Source organism: Asparagus officinalis, chromosome 4 (assembly GCF_001876935.1).
Source record: "Asparagus officinalis chromosome 4, Aspof.V1, whole genome shotgun sequence".
In the NCBI taxonomy this organism is placed as follows: domain Eukaryota; kingdom Viridiplantae; phylum Streptophyta; class Magnoliopsida; order Asparagales; family Asparagaceae; genus Asparagus; species Asparagus officinalis.
Window position 1 is genome coordinate 67,751,134 of NC_033797.1, and position 16,979 is coordinate 67,768,112.

General features: G+C 41.3%; 1 long non-coding RNA gene across 1 annotated transcript; it reads right to left on the reverse strand.

Annotated features, from left to right (window-relative positions):
* Window positions 1,203-1,637, reverse strand: LOC109836015. Its single transcript, XR_002245778.1, has 3 exons — window positions 1,593-1,637; window positions 1,390-1,457; window positions 1,203-1,272 (listed from the first exon to the last, which is right to left on the reverse strand). It is a non-coding gene; the product is annotated as an uncharacterized LOC109836015 (long non-coding RNA).

Genomic DNA, 16,979 nt, shown 5'->3' on the forward strand with positions numbered 1-16,979 from the left:
TGAAACTGAAACCTGAAATCAGTTTTCAGCAGTGTGCTGAAACCTGATTTCAGGCTTCAGTTTCAGCACACTGCTGAAACTGAAACATTTCAGGTTTCAGCAGTGTGCTGAAACCTGATTTCATGTTTCAGTTTCAGCACACTGCTGAAACTGAAACATTTCAGGTTTCAGCAGTGTGCTGAAACTAATAATGAAGTTGATTTCAGTTTATTGTTTTCTGAAACTTTTTCCCTCCTGAAAAGGTGAGCTAAAATTTGGTGCAAATTTGTTTCAGGCTCACCCAGAAGCTGCTGAATGGAGGAACAAGTCTATCCGAAACTATGATAAACTATTGGAGCTTTTTGCAGCTGATAGAGCAAATGGGGAACTTGCTGAAACTGCAGCTGAGATACGAGAAAGGAGGAGGGCTTTTAGTGCAAGCAATGTCTTTTATTCTCATACAATTGACGACATCGATGGTATGGTTTCTCGAAATGAAATTTTGTTAAAGAATTTTGATAGGATTAATGATGAGGACCCAAATGACAACAATGATGAAAATGTGATTACCCCTGAAACCAAATCAACTGCAAATTCACAAAAGAAAACTAGAAAATCGAAGGACGAAATTTCTATTGTTGATCAGGAGGTGATAAAGGGTATGCAGAGGATAGCTGAGGCAATTGAATCCACTGGTGATAAATACATACAAGCTCTTGAACGTGCTCCAATGAAAAGTAGTGATGTTTGGAACCATTTGCTTGAACTTGGTGTTGAGACTGCTCAAATTAAACAAGCGTATCTTTTCCTAACTAAGCATCCAGAGGATCTAAAAGTTTTGCTTGGATGTCCATTTGAAGAGCGCAAGGAACTTCTTATGATGATGTTATCTTGAGAATCTATGTTAGCCCGATCACGTTATTAGCTTATCATGTACTCATCTTATGAAGGTGGGATGTGCTGGTATTATTGGCATTTATTTTTGTAAGTTGTATTGCCGAATTTGATTATCTGAGGCAATTACAAACATGTTTGTTTTTGTGTTTCTTATGGCAAAACTTAGTATGAATGTGGTCATATTTTGCTAGAAACATGTACTAATTGTAAAACTTTGATTTTATGAATTATGTTCCTTTTTTATGTAAGTTGTTTTAGCCTATTTAGTATGTATGTTGGTATGTGACTGTCATTATTATTTTTCATTCCAAACTTAGTATGAATGTGCAGTTGGATCGAACAGTTTCTGATGGCGCATTCTCCAGAACAGTGAACAAAAGTTGAAGATTTGCTTCGCTGAAATTTGTTCACATAACTTTTATATACATTCATCAGTTTCATAAACCAGAACTTTTATATACATTCATCAGTTTCATAAACCAGAAGGGATGGTACAATTTGCCTATGACTTACCAAAAGTCTGCATCAATGATCGTTAGTTTACAGAGAGCAAGCATTGCAGAAGCCTGAAGTTGTGGAAACTGGCATATAGAATTAAAGCATGAGTTTAGAAAATGGACCAGAAATGAGGTAGATGACACGATAGCAAGCAACCAAGTAAAAATATGTACTGCTACAAAACAAAAGAAAATCTCAACTATGCATGCATTGATCACCTTTTGCATCAAATTAAAGTTTCTACATAGCTTTGAGAGAAACAGAGCACAATGGATTTTCTTTTTTAACATGTGAGGATATATATCCGTGCAAAGCTTCAATTTTAACATGTGAGGGTATTTATGTCAATTTATATACATTCCCTTCCCTTCCCTTCCCGTTATTAGACTTTTCAAACGGGGTGAAATAACTTCCCCTTGATTCACCTTACTAGTTTCCCAAACAAGTTTTAGAAATTCTCTTCCATTCCCTTCCCTTAACTTCCCCTAGGTTCCCCTAACTTCCCTTCACCCCCTCCAAATCCAAACAAGCCCTAAGAGTCGTGATAAAAGCGACCATATTAACGATCTGAAGACGATGTTCGAACTTATGAGGACTCATCAGTTAAAGATGAACCCAACTAAGTCCTTCCTTGGAATGTCCAGCGGTAAATTTCTTGGGTTCGTCGTCACCACAAAAGGTATTCATATTGATCCTGATAAAGTAAAGGCGATACATGAATTACAATCCCCAAAGAATCTTAAAGAGCTCAGAGGGTTGCAAGGTCGATTGGCATATATCCGTCAGTTTATATCAAATCTGTCTGGGAAATGTCAACTGTTCTCTAAACTCACAAAGAAAGGCGTGTCTTTCATTTGGGATGAAGCATGTCAGAAGGCATTCGAAGATATTAAAACATATCTGCCGAATCCACCTATCCTCGTTGCACCGAAATCGGGCAGACCGTTTTTGATTTTTGTCAAAGGGACGAGCCATTCGTTAAGTGCATTACTTGCACAAGACGACGATAACGATCACGAACAAGCGGTGTATTATTTAAGTCGCACGTTGATAGGAGCTGAATCTCGTTATCTGATGATCGAGAAAGAATGCCTCGCCTTAGTATTTGCAATCTAGAAAATGCGACACTATTTAGTTGGACAGACAATTTATGTCATTTCCAACATAAATCCGATCCGAGTATTCATGACCCAACCGGTTTCCATGAATTAGCGTTTAGCCAGATGGGCTTTACTCTTATCGCAGTATGATTTGTATTTCAAGCAACAAAAATCAGTTAAGGGACGAGCTATTTGTGATCTTCTGGCGGAAAACCCTACGAAAGATGCAGTCGAGTTTTACGACGATTTACCGGATGAAACTCATGAAGTTAATACCACCTCACATCAACAAGTGTGGTAATTATACTTCGATGGGGCTTCCCGCGCAACCAACATGGCGAGCGCGCCCGGATGTTCTAAAATCTCCTCAGGAGTGGGGGTCGTTTTAGTTTCCCCGAAAAAGCATGTCTTTCCTAGAGCATACTCATTGATCGAACCATGCTCTAATAATGTGGCCGAGTACAACACATTAATAATTGGACTTAATTTTGCCAAAGAGCTGGGGGTCAAATACCTTGAAGCTTTTGGGGATTCTCAATTAGTAGTTAATCAGATACGAGGAGAGTATGAAGTCAGAAATCGAGACCTGATTCCATACCACCAGGTGGCCATCGAGATGGCAAGCTCGTTTGAAGAATTTTTCATCGAGTACATTCCGCGTCTCCAAAATGCATATGCAGACGCATTGGCGGCATTGTCGGTATCTCTGGCTCAGCCTCTCGAGACAGAACAATTAATTACAGTGAGAACTCACCAACTTATGGTTCCAATCTACGGTTCGGTTGCCAAAGAAGCATACTCAACAAGAGTTGAATCCGAAGTTAGAGATTGGCGTTTTCCTATTATCGATTATGTCCTACATGGTATCTTACCTGAAGACGTGAGAGAAAGGGATTCGATTCGGCGGAGAGCACCGAGATTTTACTACAACGCTGAAGCACAAATGTTGTACCGACAGTTGTACGATGGTCTATTACTCCGTTGTCTATCCAATAAGGAAGCGAAACAAGCACTCAAAGAGGCGCATGATAGGACATGCGGTGCACATCAACCCGGTCCTAAACTTTGCGACCGACTTAGGAGAATTGGATATTATTGGCCAACTATGGTAAAGGATGTAGTTGACTACGCCCGACGATGTCAAGTGTGTCAATTACATGCAAAATATATGCACCAGCCTCCAGAGTATTTACACCCATCGGCGACATCGTGGCCATTTGAAACATGGGGAATGGACATTGTGGGTCCTATCTTTCCGCCTTCGGTTAAAGGGGACCGTTTCATTTTGGTAATCACAGATTATTTCTCGAAATGGGCAGAAGCAGTTCCACTTAGAGAAGTAAAGACGAGTGATGTGGTCAAATTTATTAAACACCATATCATATATCGGTATGGTGTCCCAAGGCGAATAGTGCACGATAATGGTCCTCAATTCGTTAGCAACGCATTTATCAAATTCTGCGGCAAATTTGGGATTAAGGACGTTTCATCAACTGCTTATAATCCCACAGCTAATGGATTGGCTGAAGCTTTTAACAAGACTATTATCAAGATTTTGGCAAAACTTGTGAAAACCAATAAGCGAGATTGGGACGACAAACTCGGCGAAGCACTATGGGCTTATCGTACAACTGTCCGTACGCCAACTAGAACAACCCCATATTCCTTAACATATGGGTGCGAAGCCGTCCTTCATTTGGAAATACAAATTCCTTTCCTCCGCATCGCTCTCGCAACGGGAATGACGACGGAAGAATATCATCATAAATGTCTCGAGGAATTAGAAATGTTAGATAAAAAGCGCTTGGAAGCTCAACAACAGATCGAGTTTTATCAAGCTAGAATTTCCCGGGCTTTCGATAAAAAGGTCCGATGACGAAGTTTTAAAGAAGGAGATCTGCTTCTTGCTATCCGAAGACCTATGATTCTCAATTCTAAGAAGAAATGAAAATTCCAACCCAAATGGGAAGGACCGTTCATAATAGAAGCAGTCTATTCAAACGGCGCGTATCGCCTGATTACCCAGGATGGCAGTAAATTAATGATGCCAATAAATGAGAAGTTCCTGAAAAAATATTATCTGTAATATGTTCAGGATAACCTATGTAAAACGAGAAGTTCCTAGAGAATCCTGTATAGGATATTTCGGGATAACCCGAGATCAGTCGATTGTTCTAAATGAGAAACTGATCATTCGAATATTCCATTTTTTATTATCATAAAATTCCTTTACGGCTTTTGGTGAGATGAGATTCAAATCTGTAAACAGTTAATCTTTTCTCACAAAATCCCTCACCGATCAAATCGATCGGCGAAGGGTCCACTAAAATCCGTAATGGATTAAAATCTTTCAAACTCCCATTGTATCTGTTTTCTAGCATTCCCAATGCTGAAATTAGGATACAATGTCAAAATTCAGGGTATCGGTCCGTATCAGTCACCGAACCATTACGTGTCAAATTCTTGTGTTTGACATCAAAACTGCCCGCTGAGTAGTTTGTACAAGTCAACAAACTCATTGTTATTTGTACCTCACTCCCTTTCTTTACCTGGTCAAACCTTACTACAGTTAGGACCACAACCAAAACCCCCTCTCGATTCCTTCAATGAACGAGAGGTCCACAAATCGAGCGATCAAACCTTCCTACAGTTAGGATCGTCTCAAAACTCCCACTTGGTCAAACCTTACTATAGTTAGGACCACAACCAAAACCTCCTCTCGATTCCTTCAATGAACGAGAGGTCCACAAATCGAGCGATCAAACCTTCCTACAGTTAGGATCGTCTCAAAACTCCCACTTGGTCAAACCTTACTATAGTTAGGACCACAACCAAAATCTCCTTTCGATTCATATTGCGAACGAAAGGTCCACTTTTGAATTGAATAATTAAACCTTATGACAGTTAGGATTATTCAAACAAATCCAGATTCTCTAAGTGAAGATCCCACTTCGAGTTTCCTTTGCACCAGGAGATAGAATATAAAATTCTTCATCTCCATCACTGGGTTCATCTCTACCAACAAACAAGAGACCAGGAGATAGAATATAAAATTCTTCCTCTTCAATTATGGGTTCATCTCTACCAACAAAAAAAAGATCAGGAGATAGAATATAAAATTCTTCCTCTTCAATTTTGGGTTCATCTCTACCAACAAACAAGAGATTTAAAGACAGAATAACCAATTCTTTCTTTATAATCTTGGGTTCATTTTCCTGCATGGGAAATGTAACCTACTTATATTTAAAAAAAACATGTTATTCATGCATGGGGGATGTTATCTCTATCCCTTACTAGAGATAAGCCTACATCTAACACATGTAGCCTACATATTCAATATTGTAGTTTAAAGTCTAGAAGAGTTTAATTCTTTTAGCCCAATGTTATATGTGAAACGGATTTAGATAATTCACATACTAACCCAATTCAAACGGTAATCGGTAAAGGCATATCAAATTCGTTGATGGCTGAGGATTTGCCAAAAATTCTATGAGTATTATGGCTATTTATTCTAAACAAGAATGAGTAATCATAATTAAAATCTCAATGAGAAGTTCACTACATTGACCAAAAATGTTCAAACAAAACAGCATAAAAATGTATATTCTCAAAATTACAATAGTTTGTAATGACGAATTTGGTCCTCCAATTGGGAGAGCTCTGTCACATAAGCCAGTTTGCGCTCAGGTATCAAGTTGGCTTTAAAGTTTTCTTCATCAACGCTTCGAATTCTGGCGACCTCTTGCTCCTTGTCAGTACGAATCTTGTCTTGAAGATTCAGCTGTCGAAATAGATTCACCTCAGCTCGAGTTACCTCCGCCAGATCGGACTCCAAAACTTCATGAGCATCCCTAGCTTTCACAAGTTGCTCTTCCAAACGGGCTATCTCCGCTTGACTCGATTCTAAGTCATGATACAGGTCAACCTTGATCTGTGTTTTCTTGGCAACGCTCATCCTAAGTTGATCAATGCGGGTTTTCAGCCTCTGAAGTTTAGATTCAGCGGATTTCTGAGAATCACGCCATGCCTGCAACCTCAAGTCCATTCGAGGAGCAATATAAGAAGACGCGCCATTAACACGAAGATTCTGCAGATGTTCAGCGTTTTGTTTAAGGTTGACTAAATAAGCTTCGATCGAGTCGGATAATTCAGCGCATCCGTATTCTCTAATTCCTGATACATGGCGATCGAGAGATTTCCTAAAATGTTCGAAGGGTGAACCATTAAGGAGAATTCGATCAACCATGATGTTTAGGAAAAGGAAGAAGCTTTGGACGTCAGCGCAAATGACAGCTTTGTCCGGATCTTCATCTGCCAATAAAGCTTGGATACGATCGGACAATGATGAAGAAAGAACTGCAAAGAAAATAAATAAAATAAGTACAAAAAATATGTACGCTTGCGCATAGCAACGGACAGAAACATATTACGTTCACTGGAAGACTTCACAACCGAGTTACCTTGGCTTGTCGAGGTTGTAGCAGACTCTATAATAACCGGGGTTTGTCCATGAATAACACTCATCGGTTGACCCACTATATCAGACGATTGTTCACTTGAAACCTCCATCGGCTTCGGATCCAGGTCGACAAATCCTTAAGAGACAAGTTCTGTAAACAAAAAAAATGATGAATAAACACTCTATTAATCCAACTTCGAAGCACGTTAAAGACGAGACGTACCAAGTTGAGCCGAGTTGCAGTAAGTTACTCTTCCACGGCAGCCTTCGACCCTCTAGCTTCATGAACATCTGGAGTCGGATCAGAAGTTGTAACAGGTTCAGCTTCGATAGTATCAGAAGTTAGGGGAACGATAGCCGACAGTTCAACTGCAGCCGGGGGACCTGTCAAAAGCAGGAAACCCAGGCCTTCAGGTTGATCATATGCACCAATGATAGTAGATGCATCAACTTCATTCGTTGGTCCTACAACTGCATTTCTTATTAAAAGAAGAAATAAGAGCTTAATTGAATACTTAAGTTCGGAAGTACATACCCCCTGATGTGCCTACTTCAGTAGAACCAACTCTAGTACTTGGTCCTGCAGTAGCAGCCGGATCTTGAGCTGATAGCAGATTGGATATGCGCTGATGGTCATCTTCAGATATATCGAGGTTAAAGTCATGTTCATTGAAGTCCCCAATCTCCACATCATGAGTAGCTTTCTGATCTCTTGGCTCATTAGCAGGAATATCTAGGAGACAGAAAGACCCGTTAGCACATATATAAGAGTATGAATGAATCAGAGCAAATAAAAAAAACTAAGGTTACCTTCAATAATAGTTGCGGGGTCGACAGCGCTACTACTCGCACCCACCTCCTTTAGTTTAACTAAAAGAAGATAAAGCGCACAAGTTAGTAGAAGAGGAACATGTTCCGATTCACTTATTTCCCGAAAGTGTCCTCCAAATGAGAAAAGGAGCGGTGCTGTCCATACTGAGTGGCTCCTCATCCATCGCTTTGTGTACTTGTTGAATAAAGCTTGGTTCATCAACATTCATTAAGCCAGGGGAAGAGGGTTCAGTCAGAAATTCTCCTTCTTCTTGCTCATCTACTACAGAAAAAGAACGAATAAGATTTTATAAAAAAAAAGAGATAAGATGACAAAGAAAGATGGGAATGAAATTTCACCTCCTGCGCCAGCGGGAAAGTCTTGGGTAGATCCCTCTTCAAATAGAGGGGTAAGTTTACGTTGCCGGTGAGCAGTCTTCTTAATCCTCTTTGACAAGCGAATATCTTTCGGAACTTCAGAACTCTCGTGATGAAATTTGGTACGTAGTTTGGTTCCTTGAGCAGGGTGAGGTTGAGCCTCAGAAGAAGCAGGAGATCGTGATCTCTTTCTGCCGATGAGCGGGGCGACGTCTTCTTCCTCTTCTTCTTCCTCTCCCTCTCACTCCGGCCATCTGACAGTCATCTTGTTGGAAGTCGACAAAGGAATATTCTTTTCTTTCATTTGAACACCCTTCACAGGAGCACCTGGTGATTGGGGTGAAGAAGCTCGACGAGTTCTGTGGGCTACGGGAGAGAGAGGGATGTCAGCTTGTACTTAATCTCCGGTTTCATCCTCCTCACTGGATGTTTCGAAGTCATCACTCTCTTCGGAATCAGCTATTTTCTTTCCTTTGCGGGAAGATGTAGCAGGTCCCTTCCCTCTCCTAGAAGGTATAACTCTTTGAACTACGGCTTCCGCTTCTAGTTCAGAAATTTTCTTCTTCATAACGGGCATGTTGGCGGCTAAAATCCACCGGCAATAAAGAAAAGTCATGTGAAGATTGGGCTCAGCGACGGGTAAGCTAAATTGAGCTTCTGTGCAGCCAACAACATTCTAAAACCAAGCTCGCACTCCATCGATAAGGCCTCCACAGGTCATTAGCCAATTATTAGGATTCCCGACATATAGCTGGTTGTAACCGAATTATCGCGTAAATCGGCAAGGAAAGTAAGGCTCGATTCTGCATATGTTTCTTGACCGGAAAACATTGTAGCCTGGTCGAATGTTCATAAGCCAATGGAAACTGCCCATATTGAGAGAAGTCCTGCTGGTACCAGGCATTTCCTCGTCAATGAGCATGTTATTATATGCACCGAATAAAATTCCCAGCACTTAGCATTCCTGAACTGCCTCACCCTGTCAGGCCATTGTCGGGAAGGATTCAACCACTTACATCCTTCTAAAAGATGTAGCAGCGGAATTTCTGGATCGGATACGTCGGGAGCTGACATCATGTCGGTTCGGTGGAGGACCAACCACGCTATCAGATATGTATATGGTAGCTCAACTCTCGACAGGGGAATCTTACTCGAAGGCTTAGCACCCACTTTTGTAAAAGTGTTGGCTAAATTGTGTAGACCGCTATGGATGTCAGCAATCATAGCAGAGAGTAAAGATAACCTAACACCGATGGCTAATTGTACAGCTAGAAAAAGGACCTCAAGAGGAAGGGCCTCTGAAGATTGATGCAGCACTACACACTTCTTTAGCCATATGGCCAAATAGCCAGAGAGAAGAGTCTCAGGTTTCATCCTCTTTGTGGTTTGCCACAAGAAAGTGCTGAATTTCGTTCCCCTCGGAAAACCACCTTCAGATGATCTGGTCGTATAAGACTGAGCGTTGATCTTTGTGATTAGCTTGTTAATGTTAGAAGGGGTCAAGGTAGGTGATTCACAAACGGCCTCACCAGTCGAGCTTTCGAGGTTATGGAACAAATAATCGGCGAACTGCTTCAGACTAACTTGAGCTGCCTTCTTACTCTTTACCTCAATCCTGGCTATGGCTGTTTGGTAATGGCAAGTTAATTCCTAAAGAATGTCATAAGCAGCAGAACCAGCCTTCTTCATCCTCGTAAGCTGACGATCGGTTGGAAAATATTCTTGATAAGGAGTGTTCCCCAGTGGCAATCCGGATACTTTCATCATTTCGTGGAGTGGAAGCCCTAACTCCCCGTACTTAGTGAAGAATGTATTGGTCTCTGGATTATAAGACTCGAACAAGACGAGAAAGTGATCTACACTTATCGGGAGACCATGTATGCTGGCTCGGATTGGAGCGTATAATCCTAAGTTCGCTAACTCTTGACCCCAACGATTGAGTACGTAGTTGGTCATCCTAGACCACCATTTGTCTGGGAGCGAATGAACCCATCCATAACATCTGATTTTCGGAAGGGGGAATTCTCTGCTGATCCGAACAAGCCTATTCTTTACCGTGTTAGCCTTTATATCAGTTCATTCTGAGGCCTACTATCCGGTCCAAGTACCCCTGGATGAAGACCGCGAATAGTATGCCGACCACTAGAGCCAGGAGCGCTAATATCCTTACCAATGAACCCGCAATGGATGCGTTCATGGTCATCTGTCAAGTGCCACGATATCTTCCTCGAGATGGTTAAGTTCCTTAATTGCAGAATCGAGTACTGCCGAGGGAATGAGGGAAGGAACAGAAAATCCCCTTCATGCTCGTTCAACCAAGCTTCAGGACCACAGCAAAGATTATCCGGATCTTCAATCGAATCCCCGAACAAATAATCAGGTTTCTTTAACGGCTCGATGGAATCTCGTGTGGAGGTTAAAGGCGAGTCAGTCAATAGTTGACGCAACGTACGATGACTTCCTTCACGAACCAGTTCAGGAATGCTATCATCACAACCCTCATTAAACTGACGGGCCTCTCTGACCAGAAAATCACCGTTGAAGGAAGCATGAAGAATACCACTCTGGCCCGGGTCTTCTCTATCAGAAAAGGTGACTGAAGAAAAAGGCACTGCATACAAATTTGGAAAATAGTTGGATGAAGGAGAGGCTAAGAGAGCAAGGCAAAATGCTCTAAGTAGCTGCGGCAGTGTTCACTGCCGCGCGTTACCGCGGCAGTGTATGCTGCCGCGCTCAGCCGCGGCAATACGTGCTGCCGCGGTAACTGAACAGCAACCCTTGGTTTCAAAGAACCACGAGTTTGAGCCAAATTTGTATTTTGGCCGTGGTACACGTCTTGATTAAACAAGACATGTGTTTATAGCGTCAATCCCCTCGAAGGAGGATGTCAACTCTTCCCGGATGCCTCTCAAAGGAGACAAACGAGGTTATACGAGCAAAAGCATTAATTTTAAACAGATAAAGAGTTGGAAAATCACCTCCAAACGACGTGGCAGCAGTATCGATCTCCTCAGATGCTGGGGCTGCAGATCTTCCCTTAGGAACACGAGATCTCTTAGGAGACATGATGGAATCAACCTAGAAACAAGGAAAATTAGGGTTTAGAGAGCGCTCGTGCACGGCAGTCTACGCTGGCGTGCTCGAGCGCAGCAGTGGATGCTGGCGCGGCAATTAATGTTGTCACGCTAGCGCACCACATCCCATTCTGACGCGCAGAAACGCCATGCATACACAATGATCCCTTGGGTATTCGAACACAAACATCTACCGCTGTATTTGGAATACATACCTGAAAACTCCAAAGAGTATATGAGTATAAACTGCATCTCCTTGAATCTCCCAACGGGTATATGAGGTTAAACTATTTCCCGAACACTCCAATATAGTATATGAGTATAAACTATTTCTCCGTTCTTCAACAGCAGTTCTGATTCAAGACTTCGACAACGGACACGCGATAAACACAGCACCAAAAAGATTTTAGCTATTCTACAAAGCACTGAATAGACTAAAGAAGTCAGGGATTCAATCCATTCACAGACCACTCTACGCAACTTCCTCAACAAAGTACTGAAGGAATTGCAAGGAAAGCTTATCATATCCAAAGTGTCCCAGACTCCTCTCTAAAATAATGAGTCTGAGATACTTTGGAGGGGGTATCTGTAGGCGTCAAAAAAATGCTCATAGATATCCAAACACAACTCAAGGATAAGAAGAGAATAATGTGGATACAACGACAAAATATACCAACAACGACAAAATACACCAACAGGTAGCTCATGGTGGCGCACCTTAGGCGCGGCAGCTCATGGTGGCACGCCTTAGGCGCGGCAGTCTATGATGACGCGCAAACTACGGGGTGTGTCGCGGCGGTTATAAAGCAGTTATACGATAATTTTTTAAAGTCCACGTGGCGGCATATCAGAAATAGAACGTGTGCTGACGTGGACAAGCAGTTAAACCACGAAAAAAGTGGTTAAAAGTCATGGGAGAACAGTTTCAAGCACGATGGGACGTGGTTGTAACCGCTCCTTTGGCCGCGACAGTCCACACTGATGCGCCAATAGTCGCGGCAGTGTTGACTGGCGCGGCCAAAGGGATGTCATGTGATCAGTTATTTTATCCCCGTTTCCACTGCTGTGCACTCCTACCCCTATAAATACCTCCTTAGATACGAAATAAAGGAGAGAGAGCAGATTGGGGCATAGAGACTTGAGCTTTTGGTGATTTTGAGGAAGAGAGAATTTTCACCTTTCATAAACATCACTTGGTGATTCCTAGAGATCTAAGCTCAGACTTGATCTTTGGAAGAGTGAACATCTTACATCGATAAGATATTCGCTTCAAATCCCTATTTCGATAAACGAAGCAAGGATCTTTAAACACCCTCACAATCTGTGAATCGGTGGTCCACAAGTCAAAGCACTCCCGGCACATGCAAAGTCCCACAAAACAGAATTCGATAAACGATTTCTGTGTTATTTTCTCGAGAGTTGTAATTTTCCTTGCAAAGTCCCACAAAACAGAATTCGATAAACGATTTCTGTGTTATTTTCTCGAGAGTTGTAATTTTCCTATTTTTCATTGTAATTTTCTGTAAACGATTGAAATTTTAATGGAATCGACAATGGAAACAACTTTCGCTGAAAACATGTACCTCAAGACTTATTTCACCGTTTCCCAATGCGCCTTTCCCAGATTTGTCATGAACCTACTGACGACACAGACCGTCTGTGAAATATCTGAACGTGTACACATCATTGCATACATTAAACTTCCAACTACACTAGCATAAGGTACATACTCCATTTGTGTCTTCTCTTTCGCTGTAGTGGGAGATTGGTTACCTGAGAGCCTGAAGTGTAGAGCCAATGGAGTCACTACCGACTTCGCACTTCGCATTCTAAACATTACGATAACCCGTTCAATGTAGCCCTTCTGACTCAAAAATAATCGTCGGTTTGCTCGCTCTCTTCTAATCTCCATACCCAATATTTTCTTAACAACGCTTATGTCCTTCATCTCAAACTCTATACCAAGTTGAGATTTTAGCCTATCTATCTCTACCTTGCTTCTCAAAGCAATAAGCATGTCATCTACATACAAAAGAAGATAGATATAATCACCTCCACGAAGCTTCCGAATGTAGATACAACAATCGTAGTCGTTTCTGGAAAACCCTTGCTTCAGCATAAAGAAGATCTCATTGTAATCCACACCCTCTCTTTGTGCAAACTGTTGGACCCTAGAGGGGGGTGATTAGGGTCAAGAGGCTCTAATATGCAATAAAAATCAAACACAAGCAAACCACAAAACAGTAATGCAATTTAAAGTAAAAGAGATAGGGTTAGGAATCGTTATCCTTGACGCGCGATGTGTTAACGAGGTTCGGCCCGCTGACCTACGTCCCCGCTCCCCACTCTCGAGGAGAAATCCACTACACACCCGGTTTGGAAGCCGGAACTTCGTCTACACAGCGATCCCACACGATCTCTCTCACTACACAGTTTGATCTCAACAGATCACACTCCCTCACAGTTGATCTACACAAGATCTCACTCACACAGCAGAAGAAAAGATGCAAGACTCTCTCTTTACACAGCCCCTATAGCAAAGAGAAAGAGTACTGAAGCTGGGAAGTGAATCACACTTAAAAACAGAGAGAAAACACAGAAACCAGACTTTGAAAATTTTTCTCAGGAAACAGCAGATTCTCTGGTTTTTGCAAAACGTTAGGGCTAAGGGAGAAGAATTGAAAATTTTTCTCAGGAAACAGCAGATTCTCTGGTTTTTGCAAAACGTTAGGGCTAAGGGAGAAGAAGAAGTCTGGGGTTTTTATAGAAGAGATTAAATCAATTTAAAATAAAACCCAATCTTCCCAAATAGGATAATAATCTCCTTTTCAGACCCTTATCTCAGACTGTGCTAAACACAGTTAAGTGTAAGCGCAGTTTACTAGGCAAATGACCGTTTGAAAAAAAGTCGCGGTTGACTGAAGGGAATTTCGGTCGTCCAAAATAATCCTTCGGTCGACCAAAAAATTTAGTCGGTCGACCGACCGAAAAACCGGTCGACCGCCAGCCGCTTTGAAAACATAGAAAACAATTGCGATTAGCAATAAAAACAAATTTTCCATCCATACTAATGATGCATTTATCGCTGTTTAAAGAAATATCACAAGCGTTTATCATTTAATTGGCTAAATGCTAAGAAGATTATGATTCAAGCCATTTACTAAATAAATGTCTTATCTTCTATAATGGTAAGGGTTTCTTACCAATAGAACGCGATACCAATGATATTACCTTTCTTCCAACTCACCACCACCGAAGGAGACATTACGCTCCTTCAATCCTTGATAAGGTTGCAATAACTCTTGTGCGCGTCATATGATATGAGCAACCACTATCAAGGTACCACATCTCCTTACGTCGTTGCCGTGACGTTCCCTACAAAAGAAGAAGATGAAGGTGTAGTAGCTTTAGGTACCGCATGTCTGGGGTCCTTGGTGTTATAGTCTTGTAGCTTTGGGTACCCATACAATCCATAAAATCTTAGTTTCTTAATTCTACAATGAGTAGAAATGTGTCCATTGTCCTTCAACAATAGGTGCATACAAAATTTCTTATCGTATGTACGGATGTTAGAACCATGAACCTATTTCTACCATGGTGATTAAGTCATACAGCATGAGTGTCTAGTTACCAACCCTTAATTCTAATGCTTTCAATCTTGATCGTAGATTCTTATTCTCGAATCGAGATCTCTAGCAATTCATCTTTAGAGCAAGAGAGGTTGTTAGTTGTTCTAGCTTTAATATCACAAGAAGGCAGCAATTTAAAAGAAGAGGTATTCTTCTAGACATTCTTTTAAATTCAAAGTTCAACTCTTCTAAAGCCATAGCTATGTCACCATTGCATATAAAAAGATTCACTGTTCGGACCCTCGATATTACCTCATGTTCATTTGCCATGAAACAAACATTTGGTCATGAAGAGCAAGTTTGGCCCCTTCTCATCACTATCCCGAGTCACTTGGTTCGGATGCTTCCCATCCGGAATACATAGCCTCATTTTTCTTGACTTCAGTATTTTTCTTTGAGCTTGGCAATCCTTAGCGATGTGACCCGGTTCAGTTGCACTCAAAACATTACCTACCACGAGAGGAGAAGCTGTTGTTAGATCGGGGTTAAATTTTTTGTGTCATTTGATGAGTCTAGAGATTCCTATCTAGAGAGATTAGCCACTTTCTAAGAAAAAATGCGACTTCAACTATCCGGACGACGAAGATGAGTTGTCACTAGCTCCTTGCAGAGGCTATGGTCTTTCAAGCTTTGGTGACGGCTCTCAACTTCACGTGATGGCAACGTCATCCTTTCCTCCTTCCCCTGAGCTCTTCTCATGCATTTGAGCTTTCCGATGAGGCTATCAAGAGCTAAAGGTAGTGGAGGTCATGAGCTTCCCTCAATGGCCGTAGCTTTGGGCTCCCAATGCCGGAGTTAAGGAGGCGAAGTATCTGTCCGGTCATCTCTTGAATGGATAATTGCTTTATCAGACCATGTAATGTCATTGAATGATATTAATAAAACGGGAAAACATAAGCATCAATGGATTCAATTAAGGAAGGTCATTTAAATAGCCCATAAATCATGCATAAGCCCAACTAATCTTAGATTCCTTAACTTGGGGGTTTCTTCCATGTGTGATATCATAGCTTTTACCCAAATTCGTAGGCGTTGCACAACGTGGAAACTCTAATTGTCATTCATTGGGGGAAAGACCACAAATTAAGGCTTCATGAGGCCTTATACATTGAGATTGGCAAGGTGCCTTTCATCATTCGGCATGTTCTTGACTTGGACTTCCTTAGCAGTATTTCTTTTCTATGAGCCCTAGGTGTCAAGATCAATGCAACGAAGGTAAATTCTCATCCTAGCATTCCAAAACGAAAAATTGGTTCCCGGTGAAGAGTGTGGCTAGTGGTGATTGTCCTCTACACATATGCATATTCAAAAAGCCTCCATTGGAATCTTCTTCTAAGTTGTAACCAAAACTGATGATAGAAGAACCAAAGCTCTGATACCAAGTGTTGGAACTAAGCTTTGTTTCATCCATAAAACTTGAGCACAACATAAACCGGCGGCAATGTATTCCACTTCCGTAGTGAACAATGCAACACAATTTTGTTTCTTGGAAGCCCAAGAAATAAGGGAATTTCCTAAGAATTGACATGTTCCACTAGTACTCTTGCGATCTACTTTACATCCGGCAAAGTCGGCATCACAAAAACCATATAAATCAAAAGAGGTGTTTTTTGGATAAAATAAACCAAGGTTAAAAGTTCCATTAACATACTTAATGATCCTTTTAACCGCAATTAAATGAGATGCTTTTGGAGATGCTTGAAAACGTGCACATGCACACACATGCACATACACTAAACATGATGTCGGGTCTACTAGCGGTGAGATAAAGAAGACTACCTATCATACCTCGGTATAGTTTTTGGTCCACATCTTCACCACTCTCATCCGCATCAAGCTTAACACTAGTACTCATGGGAGTAGGCGCATGCTTAGAATTCTCCAAATTGAATTTCTTTACCAATTCCTTCGCATACTTGCTTTGTGAAATGAAGATTTCATCCTTAGTTTGCTTGACTTGGAGCCCGAGAAAGAATGTAAGCTCTCCCATCATGCTCATCTCAAAGTGATCCTGCATGACTTTAGAAAATTCCTTACACAAGGATTCATTAGTGGCACCGAAAATAATGTCATCAACATATATTTGAACTAAAATAAAGTCAATTTTCCTTTTTCTCACAAAAAGAGTGTTATCAATTGATCCTTTTGAAAAACC